Source organism: Kogia breviceps, chromosome 9 (genome assembly GCF_026419965.1).
Source record: "Kogia breviceps isolate mKogBre1 chromosome 9, mKogBre1 haplotype 1, whole genome shotgun sequence".
NCBI lineage: Eukaryota > Metazoa > Chordata > Mammalia > Artiodactyla > Physeteridae > Kogia > Kogia breviceps.
In genome coordinates this window covers 62,922,601-62,934,625 of record NC_081318.1, presented here as the reverse complement: position 1 = coordinate 62,934,625, position 12,025 = coordinate 62,922,601, and the positions used below count along the sequence as shown (strand labels likewise).

The following is a 12,025-nucleotide window of genomic DNA, read 5'->3' as shown; positions in this document are numbered from 1 at the left end:
TGCTTTGATGAGCCCCCCACAGGTTAGACTTTTGAGAATGGAACAAGGTGAAGGGTAAACTGGAAGCATAAACAGAAGATTGTCCTAACTCACGCCAAGTACACTCACACACTAAACTGTTAGGAACTTACTATATCTTGTTTAAACACATACATGCAGAAATTTGAAATATATATTTCAGGTAATAATTCATGAACACAACTAATTCATTAAAGTCATTAATGTGTTCTTACTCTTGGGCAATGATGTATAAAGTTTAAATATTATGGCTTTTTAATGAAATTATTCTATTCAGGATGTCAGTGAAAAAATGATGTATGTGTGCTCATCTCTGTACTATCAAATCAGACATTCAGGAATTATTACTAGGAGTTATTGAACATGTGTCAGGCATTTAAGAGATTTTCCAGAATATAAAAACATTGAGGGCTTCCCTGGTGGCGCAGTGATTGGGAGTCCGCCTGCCGATGCAGGGAACACGGGTTCGTGCCCCGGTCTAGGAAGATCCCACATGCCGCGGAGCGGCTGGGCCCGTGAGCCATGGCCGCTGAGCCTGCGCGTCCGGAGCCTGTGCTCCGCAACGGGAGAGGCCACAACAGTGAGAGGCCCGCGTACCGCAAAAAAAAACCCAAAAAACAAAAAAATATTGAATTCACTCAAAGTTCTACTTATTTTCTTAATCAGTTTCTCTTCTCTCTCTCTTGACCCTTTTAGTACCTGCAGTCTGAACAGATATTTCAGATGCCAGAAAACCATCTCATTTTCCAAGATTAGGTAATATCCCAAGGTATTTCCTACTTTCAGATTAATTCGTAGTAAAATTAGTACCTCTTGGACCAGTAGAGTTCTTAAAGAGAAAATAACAGTACAATAAAAATAAGTATTATTTTATGTTTTTTAATTTTCAAAGTATTTCTGCATATAAGAACTCAGCTGGTAAGGAAAACATGAATAGTAAAAAATACTTACAAACTTGGCCGAGGAGGTAGAATCTTTGGGTTTTATGAAAAATATGTTGTCAGCAGTCCAAACAAAGATAACAAGCAAAAACAAGAGTCTAATACAAGTTCAAATTATTTCAGTTACTCAGAAATTCAGTGACGATTCAGTGACGATTACAGTGTAAAGTTTCATGGCAGAAGGGCAATTTTCCCTGCCCTGTCACTTGAATATTCAGACGCTCTTCTGCTGTGGTTTGTAGGTGTATTTCCAGTTATTAAGCAATTAAACTGAACCAGGTAAATAGGAATGGAGAACCCATTTCACTGATAACTCACTGGAAGGTGTTATCTTTCTTCCATTTCCTGTTTTTAATCAACAAGACATCTCTAACTTATATCACAAGAAATATTTGATACTTGTTTTTGCTTCTATAAGAAAACATATTCCAGGTTCTACTATGATGCATGGTCATTACTTTCTTTGATAGTCCACAAAATTCTATTTATTTGAATTATAGCATTATAAGAATTATAATTGCTTATTTTGCCCTGGGAAAATATATTATCACTTCCAAGAGGGGAGTGAGCAAACTGATATGTAGTTTGGGCTGGTGGAGAGGAAAGAATACGTGCTTTAAAACCAGATATTTATTTTATTTTACAAACACTTATATATTACTCACCATGGGATTCTAAACACTTTATAAACGTTAACTTATAACAACCCTATGAAGAAGACTTTATGCCCCAAGGATCATCATTCTCAATCAAATTTCATGAATAAGGTACTGAGGCTCAAGTGGTTAAACAATTGTCCAAAAGTCACATAGCTTATAAGTGGTAGAATAAGGATTTTAAATCAATCTGTCTCTATTCCCAATATGGGGGTAACATATCCTACCTCAGTAAATTGTAAGGATTCAATGAGATGTTTAAGGACCACCTCCTCTCCCTATGTTCTGCTTCCTTCTCTAGACAATGAAACATGCTCAGTATTCTTCCTTGAAACAAATGATTTAACAAACAAAAAACAACATTGTCTTACTCCACTTTCTTCTCTAAGATTACCTGATTTCTCTCCTATTCATTGTCAAATTTATTGAAAGGACTACAGCTGATGCCTCTATTTCCTCATCCACCCTTTACTCTCTCACTTACCAGCTCCTCCACTCTGTCTTTGAGTCTTCTCCTCTTCACAAAATCTGTTTCTATTATGGTCACTAATGACTTTTCAAATTTCAAGTTCAATGGAGATTTTTAATCATTAGTTGGTCGCAGTCAACACATTTGATCACTCCTTATTAAAATTACTCTTCTTTTGGTGCCCTTGATTCAAAACTCAGAGTCCTGTCCTATGCTTCAATTTTCTCATACTACATACTCTGCTGACATGATAATATCCACTACTCTGACTTCAGTTTCCTTGTATGTAGGTTCTTGTGAAATACCCCGGGTTCCAGTGTAGTATCTCTTGCCCTAATGCCCAGCTGCCATAAGCTGCTGACATCTATAGCAAATAAAACCTATGACTTGTTTCCTGATTTGTCAGGCTAATAGTGCTCTTACCTAGTCTGACTAGGGAGACTACTATTTTGCCATGTGATACATTCAGTGGTCTTCAGATACCCACCTGGGTATCCTCTCTTCACTCTCACAGTATTGTGGATACTGCAGAGGCATAACTGCTCTCTTTCCTCCCCATTTTCTGGGACTATTTCACCCAACTGGATAGACTTTGTTTTGGGGTGCTAAACCAGATCACATCCCAGATATCTGCTTCCTCCTTCTCTAGGCTTAAAGGAAAACTAGAAAGTCCTGCAGAAAACTGCAAGTATGCCTTTGCCCTTTTTCAACTGGTCATGTTACTGCCTAACATACCACCTGGGTGGCCACATGTTACACTGGCATTCCCTCTAAGGGAAACTTGATTTTTTTCCTAATATGTAGGTAAGACAGTGAGAAACAAACACCCTTGTTCAGAACTTCTGAAAAATTATCTGGTTGTTTCTATTGCTGGAATTATGATGTTGTGGACTGCATAAGAGAGGAGGGGAGGAGTAAAAGGATTGTTTTATCCTCCACTTTCTGTCTTTGCAGAGCCAGCTCCCCTCTAGCAATGGGAATAGCTACTTTCATTTTTAGAATACATTCCTGAACTTACAATTTGTTCTTCCCTTTCCCGTGGCGAAGATATAGATATAGCTGATATAGATTTGTGACAAATACAAGTTCTATAGGTCCTTTAGGGCCTGTGGATGGATAAAAGAAAGTTAAATGAGTTAGAGAATTAAACATGTTTCTAACTCTGGGGAAGTGTTCCATGGGGTAATACGGGCCAGTATACAGAGCAGCATCAGCAGACTCTGACCCTGACCACTTGGCCCACCAGACCATAGGGGAGAAACTGAAAGGAAACACTGCTAGCGCTCTCTATGACACACAGGATAACCAAGTAGAGGTTTTATGAATAAATTCACTAAATCGCCAAAGACAATTTTAATGACTTCTGTTTCAGAAGTTAGAGATATGACATGATATGATTTCTGATTATGCCTTTCTGTGGGATTCTGGAATCTGTGGTAAAGATCACTGAAAGTTTGAAAACGGCATCTCTAAAATAAAATTGAGTAGCCTATGGTCATGTTTATTTGCCAAAGGCATGGTTGATGATATAAAAATATGATCTATCTCAGCTGGCTAGGCAGCATCTTAATAAATGCACTGACTCATGCTGTGATTTCAGTCACCTGAGATGAGTTTTTTGGATTAAACCCTTTTCCCCCTGATTCCAACTTATTTTTTGTCTTATCTTTACTACCTTCAGCAAATTTATGTAGACAGCCTGTGCAAATGGTGGAAGGAGGATAAAGAAACCTCTTTTGCTTTGTAAATTTGCATTTTGACTTGTGTGATATTAAAATTGTTCAGAGGTGGTTAAAATAGGGAAACATTTACCCAGAGGTAAGAACCTGAGTGAAAATGAGAAACAGCTGGGGGTATCCAGCTAAATGGGTTTCTTATAACTATCCACTGAAATTATCTGGGGCAAAAGAAGACAAAGATTTATAAGTGTGATATACCAAAGGGCTCTAGAAATTGCTTAAAACAGATCTTTTCATGCTAAAAGTAGAAAATAGGGAAGTGTTAAGAAGGCAATTATCACCTGTAATCTAAATATCAATTGACTACACACATGGTAACTAATGGACTCAAACTATGAAAGTGAGCTAAAGCTTCTGCAAGGAGTGAAAATAGCATATTCACTCATTTATTAAAAAATTATTAAGAATCTGATATGTGACAGACACTGGGGTTTCAGTGACAAACTACAAATTGGTGAGACACAAAATAAGCAATGAAATACATGGATAAGCAAAATACCCAAAGGTCATAGTAGGTTCTGTAGGAGAAATAAGCAGATGTTTTGTCAGAAAAAAAGTTCAAAGTGGGGAATCTATTCCAGATAGGATGGTCAAGAAACACTTCTCTCAGGGTGTGATATTTCATCTGAGATCTAAAGAATAAGAAGAGCCATGGGAAAGTGGTCCAGATAGAGGTGAGAGTGGATATAAGGATCTAAGGCTAGAAAGGCTCCATGTCTTCAAAGACAAAGAACAATGCAACTGAAGAGAAAGCTAGGAGGAGCACAATGGGTAAAAACCTAGACAAGAGTTAAATCATGCAATATAGATCAGGATAAGGAGTTTCAATTTTATTTGAGCACAACAGAAAACCATTAAGAGCTTTTAAGTAGGGAAGTGATGTGATCTGAATGGTTTTTCAAAAATATTTGTTTTGTGGAGAACTTAGAAGGAAGAAATGAGAAAGTCCTCAGACTAATTAGAATACTAACAGTAATACAGGCTAGAGATGATTGGGGCTTGGACTAGAGAGGGGCAGGGGAGGCAAAGAAGAATGGAATGAATAGACATGTATTTCAGAGGTAGAACTAACAAACTTGAAACTGAGCAAAAACAGTTTATAGAGAAAGATGAATTAAGGATGATTCTTGGCTTGAAGAAGTGATGGTTCCATTGTAAAAACAGATGACAACTTGTGGATAGAGAGGGTAATCAGATGATCTGGGTTTTTTGTTGTTTTTTTCAATAGAGGCTTTTATTGCATTTTAAAAATATCACATGAAGGTCTTAGGAGTCATCGGGCATCTTATCGTTTCCATAGCTAGACAACTCTTAGACTTTATTCATCAGCCTGCTGGACTTTTCCTTTTTCAGAAACACAGACACGATCTCCAAATTTTCTGATATTCTCATTTATAACTGTTCTGGCTTGCTGAGTCAAAATAGCTCAATTTGATACATGTTTAGTGCCGTTTCCTTCAAGAATTAACTCATCATTCTGGACTCAAGATAGTGAACAAAGAATGCCTTGTCTCATGCAAACCTTGCAGATGTAGTTTTCAACCAAGAAATTTCTAATTTCAACAAGAGACCCATTCTACATAATGAGGTTGATGGGCAAGTGGCACAAATCTCATCTTGTAACAGGAGCCCAGTGTGACACTCTTGATCATGTTCTATGCATGACTATAGATAGTGTGAACAATAACCACTTCCTATTTCCCTACTATTTGTCAATGCTGGGGTCTCTTCACTCCAAGGAGACAATTCTACATTGATGTGCCTGAAGTTCCTCCACAGAGTTCCTCTGGGGTCCTAGAAAATAACTGTGCGTCCTTTCAGAGTGATCAACATTTTCTGGAACGTCAACAGTCTGATGAGAATCATCTTTGTTCTCACAGTAGAGGTAGCAAAAATCGTAAGTAATCTGTTTTGAATGTATTATGTTTGAATTACCCTAGGGAGATGTCAGGAAGACAGCTGAATATATGTGACTGAAGCTTATAGAAGAGATCTGGACAAAAGATACAAATTTGGGAGTCATCAGCATGGAGGTAAGTATTATGTATGGTCATAGGACTAGGTAAGATCAAAAGACCTGAAAGTCTTTTGAGAATAAAATTTGAAACTTAAAACCATTTTTGCTAAAGAAATCATCACAGAGGAGTGACCCACACCAAATTTGGGTTTTGTTTCTTGATTCACCTATGCCTAAAATTTATTCTGTTTAGTTGTACAGGCTTCTTGCATTCAAAGAAACTCCTGTAATTCTATCAGTTTATATACTATTTTCAAAGAATAAATTAGCATGTTAAAGATGTTGGTGATTTACATGAAGACTTCTTCAGAATAGTTAAATCTACAAAAGACAAAGAGCTGGCTGATGAAAGTGTTGACAAAGGTAAGGGTTATGTGTTGAATGACAGAAACAGCTTTCACAAAAATGCAGTTCAGAGTGATGACTTGGAATGTTAGAAATAAATGATATTAGTGACATTAAAAGTTATATATCTCTGTTGAAACAATTATGCAGTAGAAGATTGGGGATACATATCTATGTAACAGTTTATTTTTTTTAATTTGGAGGTTAAAAAAAATAAAGGCTAAACTTCAATTAACCATGTGAGGTAGGTACTTAAAATAAAATGTAAATTTAAGCTGTGTGGTAATCAGTTAAAATCAGATAGACCTGAAGTGTAATCCATGCCATCACTTCCCAGCAATGTGTCTTTGGAGTCTTACTATCTATGTCACTTGTCAAATTCTCATAATAACAGTCTAGAACATAAAGAGCTTTCCTCAAACATTGTTTGAAGGGATTTTTCCATGTTACTAAGCATATTACAAAATTATTTTAATAGTTGCACAAGGGTCCATTTACTGAAAGTTCTAAGTCATCATTTACCTATTATCCTTTTGTTGGATGTTTAGAATATTTTTTATTTTACATTATTATCATAACTTTTTATTTGTTTTGAATCTCAGCCCTTGGTATTCTGCAGAAGCTCAGCTATACACACACCCCCACCGCCCGCCAAGTCTATTCACTTGACCCTCTCTTACATGATGTTTAGATAGCCTCTACTCCTTCACTCTCCTCTCATACCTCCAAGAACTCTTCTCTATTTTTCCCCTCAGCTTGCTGATCTTGCTTCCTAGGCTAAAAAAAGAAAAGAGAAAAAGAAGCAAACAGAAGAAAACATTCCAAGCTGCTACAATCAAGTCACCTATTTGTATCTGTGCCTATACATTCTGTCTTCCCTTCTGTTACTTTGAATGAACAGCCTGTGTTTTCACTGAAGGACATTTCTTCCCCTTGTACACCTGCTCAAACACATTGCTCCAGGAATTTTTGTCTTGGACATTAACTTTCCCTCTTGACTAAATTATTCCAAGAGCATACAAGCATTCTGCTATTTCTCCCATCTTAAAAAAAAAGAATCAGAAAAAAAAAATTCTCAATACCACATCCCTTTTCTACCTTATCTGCTCTCCTTTAGAGGAAAACATCTACAAGTTTTCTTTATAAGCTGTCTTCAGTTCCTTTCTTTCCATTCTCTTGAATCCTGTCCAATTAGCATTTCACCCCATATGCCATCAAAACTTCCCTCAAGGTTATCACTACCTCCATATTTTAAGCCAATAATAAATGTTCCATCCTCATCTTATCTAAAAGACCAGCAGTACTAATAAGGCTGAGGATGGTCTCCTTAATATACTCTCTTCACGCAGCATCCAGGTTGTTATGCACTCTTCTTTCTCTCCCAATTTTTATAGCTGCTCCTTCTCATTCAGTTTTGCTGAGTTTACAGTATCTCATGACCTCCAAACACTGGAAAAGCTCAAGCCTCAGTTCTACTCTTAAAACCTCTTGATTTTATAACATCACTGCCCTGTGATCTCATCCATGAATTTTTTATGCTGAAAACTTTCCAATTTATATCACCAGCTCAGACCCGTCTGAACTCTACACTTAGATGTACAACTTTCTAGTAAGATATACCTGTTGGATGTAAGAATTTCAAAGACTAAATTCATGATCCATACCTCCAAACCTGCCTTTTCCACAATCGTTCTAAAAATCAATAAAATCAATCTTCTTAAAGTCAATCAGTATATCAATACTCTGGTCTTTCCCATTTCTCGGGCCAAAAAAAAAAGTCATTCATGATTTGATTATTCTTTTTGCCTCTTATACTTTTCCTCTGTCAGCACAGTCTTTCCTTTCTATCTTCAAAATGCAGTCAGTGTCTGGACATTTTTCATTATTTCCATTACTCCTATCCTAATACAAGTTATCACTATCACTTACTCAGATTACCATAATAACCTTCTGGTTCAGGAGTGTGCACTTTTACCCACAAGGATCAGATAGTGAGTGTTTTAGTTACTGCAGGCCATAAGGTCCTGTTGCAGCTACTTACCTCTGCCACAATGTGAAAACAGCCATCTACAGTATGCAATTTAATGAATGTAGCTGTGTTCCAATAAAACTATTTACTAAAACAGGAAGCTGGCCAGATGTGATCTACGGGCTGTAGTTTTCCAACACCTATTCTAGTGTGTCTCTCTGACTCATCTTTCTTTCCTAATATCTATTCTCAACACAAGGGCCACAGTGATCCCTTGGAAATGAACATCAAAGCACATGATACATCTACTCAAAACTGCTTGTGCTCCCCATTTCACTAACAGGCAAAACCAAATTTTTTAGTATGGCAGACAAATTTCTAAACAATGTTTCCTCAATTTTTGCTCCCTGTGATCCAGCCACATTGATCTTTCTGCTGGTCCTTGAACTTGCCACATGCATGAGGGCATCTGTCCTTTCTATGTCCTGTCTGAGAACCCATGGAACTGCAAAGCTCACTTTCCACCTTCCTTAGGTCCCTGATCAAATGTCACATTTTCAAGGAAGCCTTTCCTCCCTAAGAAATTACCATCACCCTCCTCCCAACATGCCCCATTCTCTTTTCCTGCTTTATTCTTTTTCCACCATTACCAGCTGGTATACTAAAAAGTTTAATTTTTATTTGTTTGTTCCCTCCTCAGAATACGTCCCATTACAATATTGGGATATACTTGAGGATGTTTGTTTTAATGGTTTTCTATTTTATCCCCAGAATCTAGAACAGTTTCTAGTATATAATTTGGGACCAGTAAATAAATATTTGTTGAATGAAGCACCGTAAATGAACATGGGGAGGGCAAGAGAGAGTTCCTGGCCTAGATGTACCGAAGAGAAATTACTGCATCACATGGTAGAAGTTATTTAAAACTTCAAATGTAATATGCCAAGGTTTATCTCTAAATTTTTTTACATAACGTTTTGATGGCCTTTTTTCCCCTCTGTCTCTGTGATGCTTAATTTTTTGTATCAATTTGATTGAACTAAGGGATGCACTGATAGCTGGTAAAACATTATTTCTGGATGTTTCAATGAGGGAGTTTCTAGAAGAGATTAGCATTTGAATTGAACTGAACAAAGCAGAGTCCCTCCCCAATGTGGAAAGGCATCAGCCAATCCCATTGGAGGCCCATACAGGGCAAAAACGTGGAAGAAGGGTGAACTTCCTCTCTCTCTGGTTGATCTGAGACATCCATCTTCTGCCTTCCTGATTCTCAGACTTTCTGACTCAGACCAGTACTTATACCATTAGTCTCCCAATTCTAAGGCTTTCAGACTCAGACTGAATTCTACCACTGCCTTTCCTGGGTCTCCCGTTTGCAGACAGCACATCCTGGGACCTCTTGGCCTCCTTAATTATGTGATCCAATTTCTATATCTCCTTTTATCTCTATCTACTTCTATATCTATATTTACTATTGGCTCTGTTTCTCTGAAGAACCTTGACTATTATAGTCTCCAAAATGAAAATGACTGTTTATTTAACGTGCTTTCAGTATTACCCAACTGAACTACATGTACACGGTCATATGTATACTATTTCTAGTTTACATACTAATCACATATTTTTCTCCTATTATGCTCACAAATGAAACAGATAGCTCCAATATTTTACTTAGGAGCAAAGAACTTCAGAGACTACTTTAAAGCATTCTTTGTATTATAGTACTTACCCTTCTAAACTCTAATCATTATTTTCATTGTTGACAACTCCCATTAGATCAGCAGGCTGTTGAGTATATCTAACTAAGTTAACTAGTAATTTAGTAACTAACTTAACTGGTAAGACCCAACATCTCCCAATTTCAGGTGTGAGAAAAGCACAGAATGAATGAATGAATAAACAGATGAATCAATGTTTAGCAGTACTGGCATCGGGGCTTGGGCTCTCTTACTTCTAGTATGGCCTTCTCTCCACTACAGCATGCTTCTTTTACAGTGACTTCATAAATACTTGTTAAGAGGTAGAAAGTCCCCTGAACTTCGAGTTCTAAAAACAATGACAAAAACCCAAAAGCCCTACACACCCAACTGCCATTCTAACTAGACAACAGATAATTCATGAAATGAAAAGACTAATAAAAGCAAACCACAGAATTGGTTTCACAAGACTATTCTGAGAACAAATGCAGCAATAAATTAGTCAGTGGCTGGGTTTGAAAAGAGAACCTGAACAGAATAAAGAAGGGCTGCTCAACAGATGAATGGATAAAGAAGATGTGGCACATATATACAATGGAATATTACTTGGCCATAAAAAGAAGCAAAATTGAGTTATTTGTAATGAGGTGGATGGACCTAGAATCTGTCATACAGAGTAAGTCAGAAAGAGAAAAACTAATACCATATGCTAACACATACATATGGAATCTAAAAAAAAAAAAAAAATGGTTCTTAAGAACATAGGGGCAGGACAAGAATAAAGACACAGACATAGAGAATGGACTTGAGGACACGGGGAGGGGGAAGGGTAAACTGGGATGAAGTGAGAGGGTGGCATTGACCAAATGTAAAATAGATAGCTAGTGGGAAGCAGCCACATAGCACAGGGAGATCAGCTCAGTGCTTTGTGACCACCTAGAGGGGTGGCATAGGGAGGGTGGGAGGGAGACACAAGAGGGAAGGGATATGGGGATATAAGTATGCGTATAGCTGATTCACTTTGTTATACAGCAGAAACTAACACAACAATGTAAAGCAATTATACTCCAAAAAAGATGTTAAAAAAAAAGAAGAGCTGGTAGATAAATCCCTTCCATGATTCTATAATAGTAATTCTTAAATGTATTTTAGTTTTGGTTTCTGAACCCCTGGCATCAGTATCACACAGGATGCTTGTTAAGAATTCAGAGTTTGTGATCCCCCAACCCAATCTCCAAATTTTGGGAGAGTTAATCCTGGAATCTGAATTTTAACTACCCCTCAGATTCTTATATACTCTTTAGATTTACAGTCAGAGCCTTGCTACTCAATATGCTCTGGAACCAGCCGCAAGGACACCACTGTGGAAGGTGCTAGTGATGATGCAAATTCTCAGGCCTCTCCTTAATCCTACCAATCAAAGTCTTCATTTTAACAAGATCCCTGGGTGATATGAATGCAAATTAAAATTTAAGAAGCACTACTCTTGAGAGCATCTTTCCATAAGCAATGAAACATAAAGGAACTATTATTTCCCCTATTAGCTAGTATTTCTTTACACTTTCCCTTAATCACTCTCCAATGTTACTTTAGAGCCCTACATGGAAACTAGACCATTAATTTACATAAGATAGAATTATGTAATACATAAAAACAGAATGGTCAAGGAGGAAAGGACCTTAGAGAGCACCTCTTTGAACTCCTTCATTTTACAGACGCAGAGAAGTCATACGCAGAGAGGTCATCTGGGCTCATGAAGATAACTGATGGTTAAGCCAAGAATATATTTCAGGCCCCCTGATTCTGATTTCCTGGCTAATTATATGTTGCTTCCTTCCAGGAGAATTTTACTCATAATTGGGATTTTACTAAAAATTTGGCCTTTAACTTATACAATTTTTTTCAAAGAGAAGTCAAATAGTTAGCAAGTAAGAAATCCACTGGTAGTCAAATGTGACATCACCAGTCATCCTAAAAAGGGGACTAATTTTTAAAAAAGAACTAGGCTCCTCTATAATCAGGAAGATTATTTTTTAATCTAATTCATTTTTCAGAATAATTACTCAAAATGAATCACTGTCAGTTTATAATAATAATCAGAGAGGAGTTAGAAAATATTGGTGATATTGCAGGGTTCAATTTCTTCCCAAGATAAGAAGATCAAATCAATCCAA

The 12,025-nt window shown here is 37.1% G+C and overlaps 1 pseudogene; it reads right to left on the bottom strand.

Annotated features, from left to right (window-relative positions):
- Positions 1-5,141: 5,141 nt before the first annotated feature.
- On the bottom strand, positions 5,142-11,281 carry LOC131762477 (large ribosomal subunit protein uL6-like; annotated as a pseudogene).
- Between the last annotated feature and the right edge of the window lie 744 nt (positions 11,282-12,025).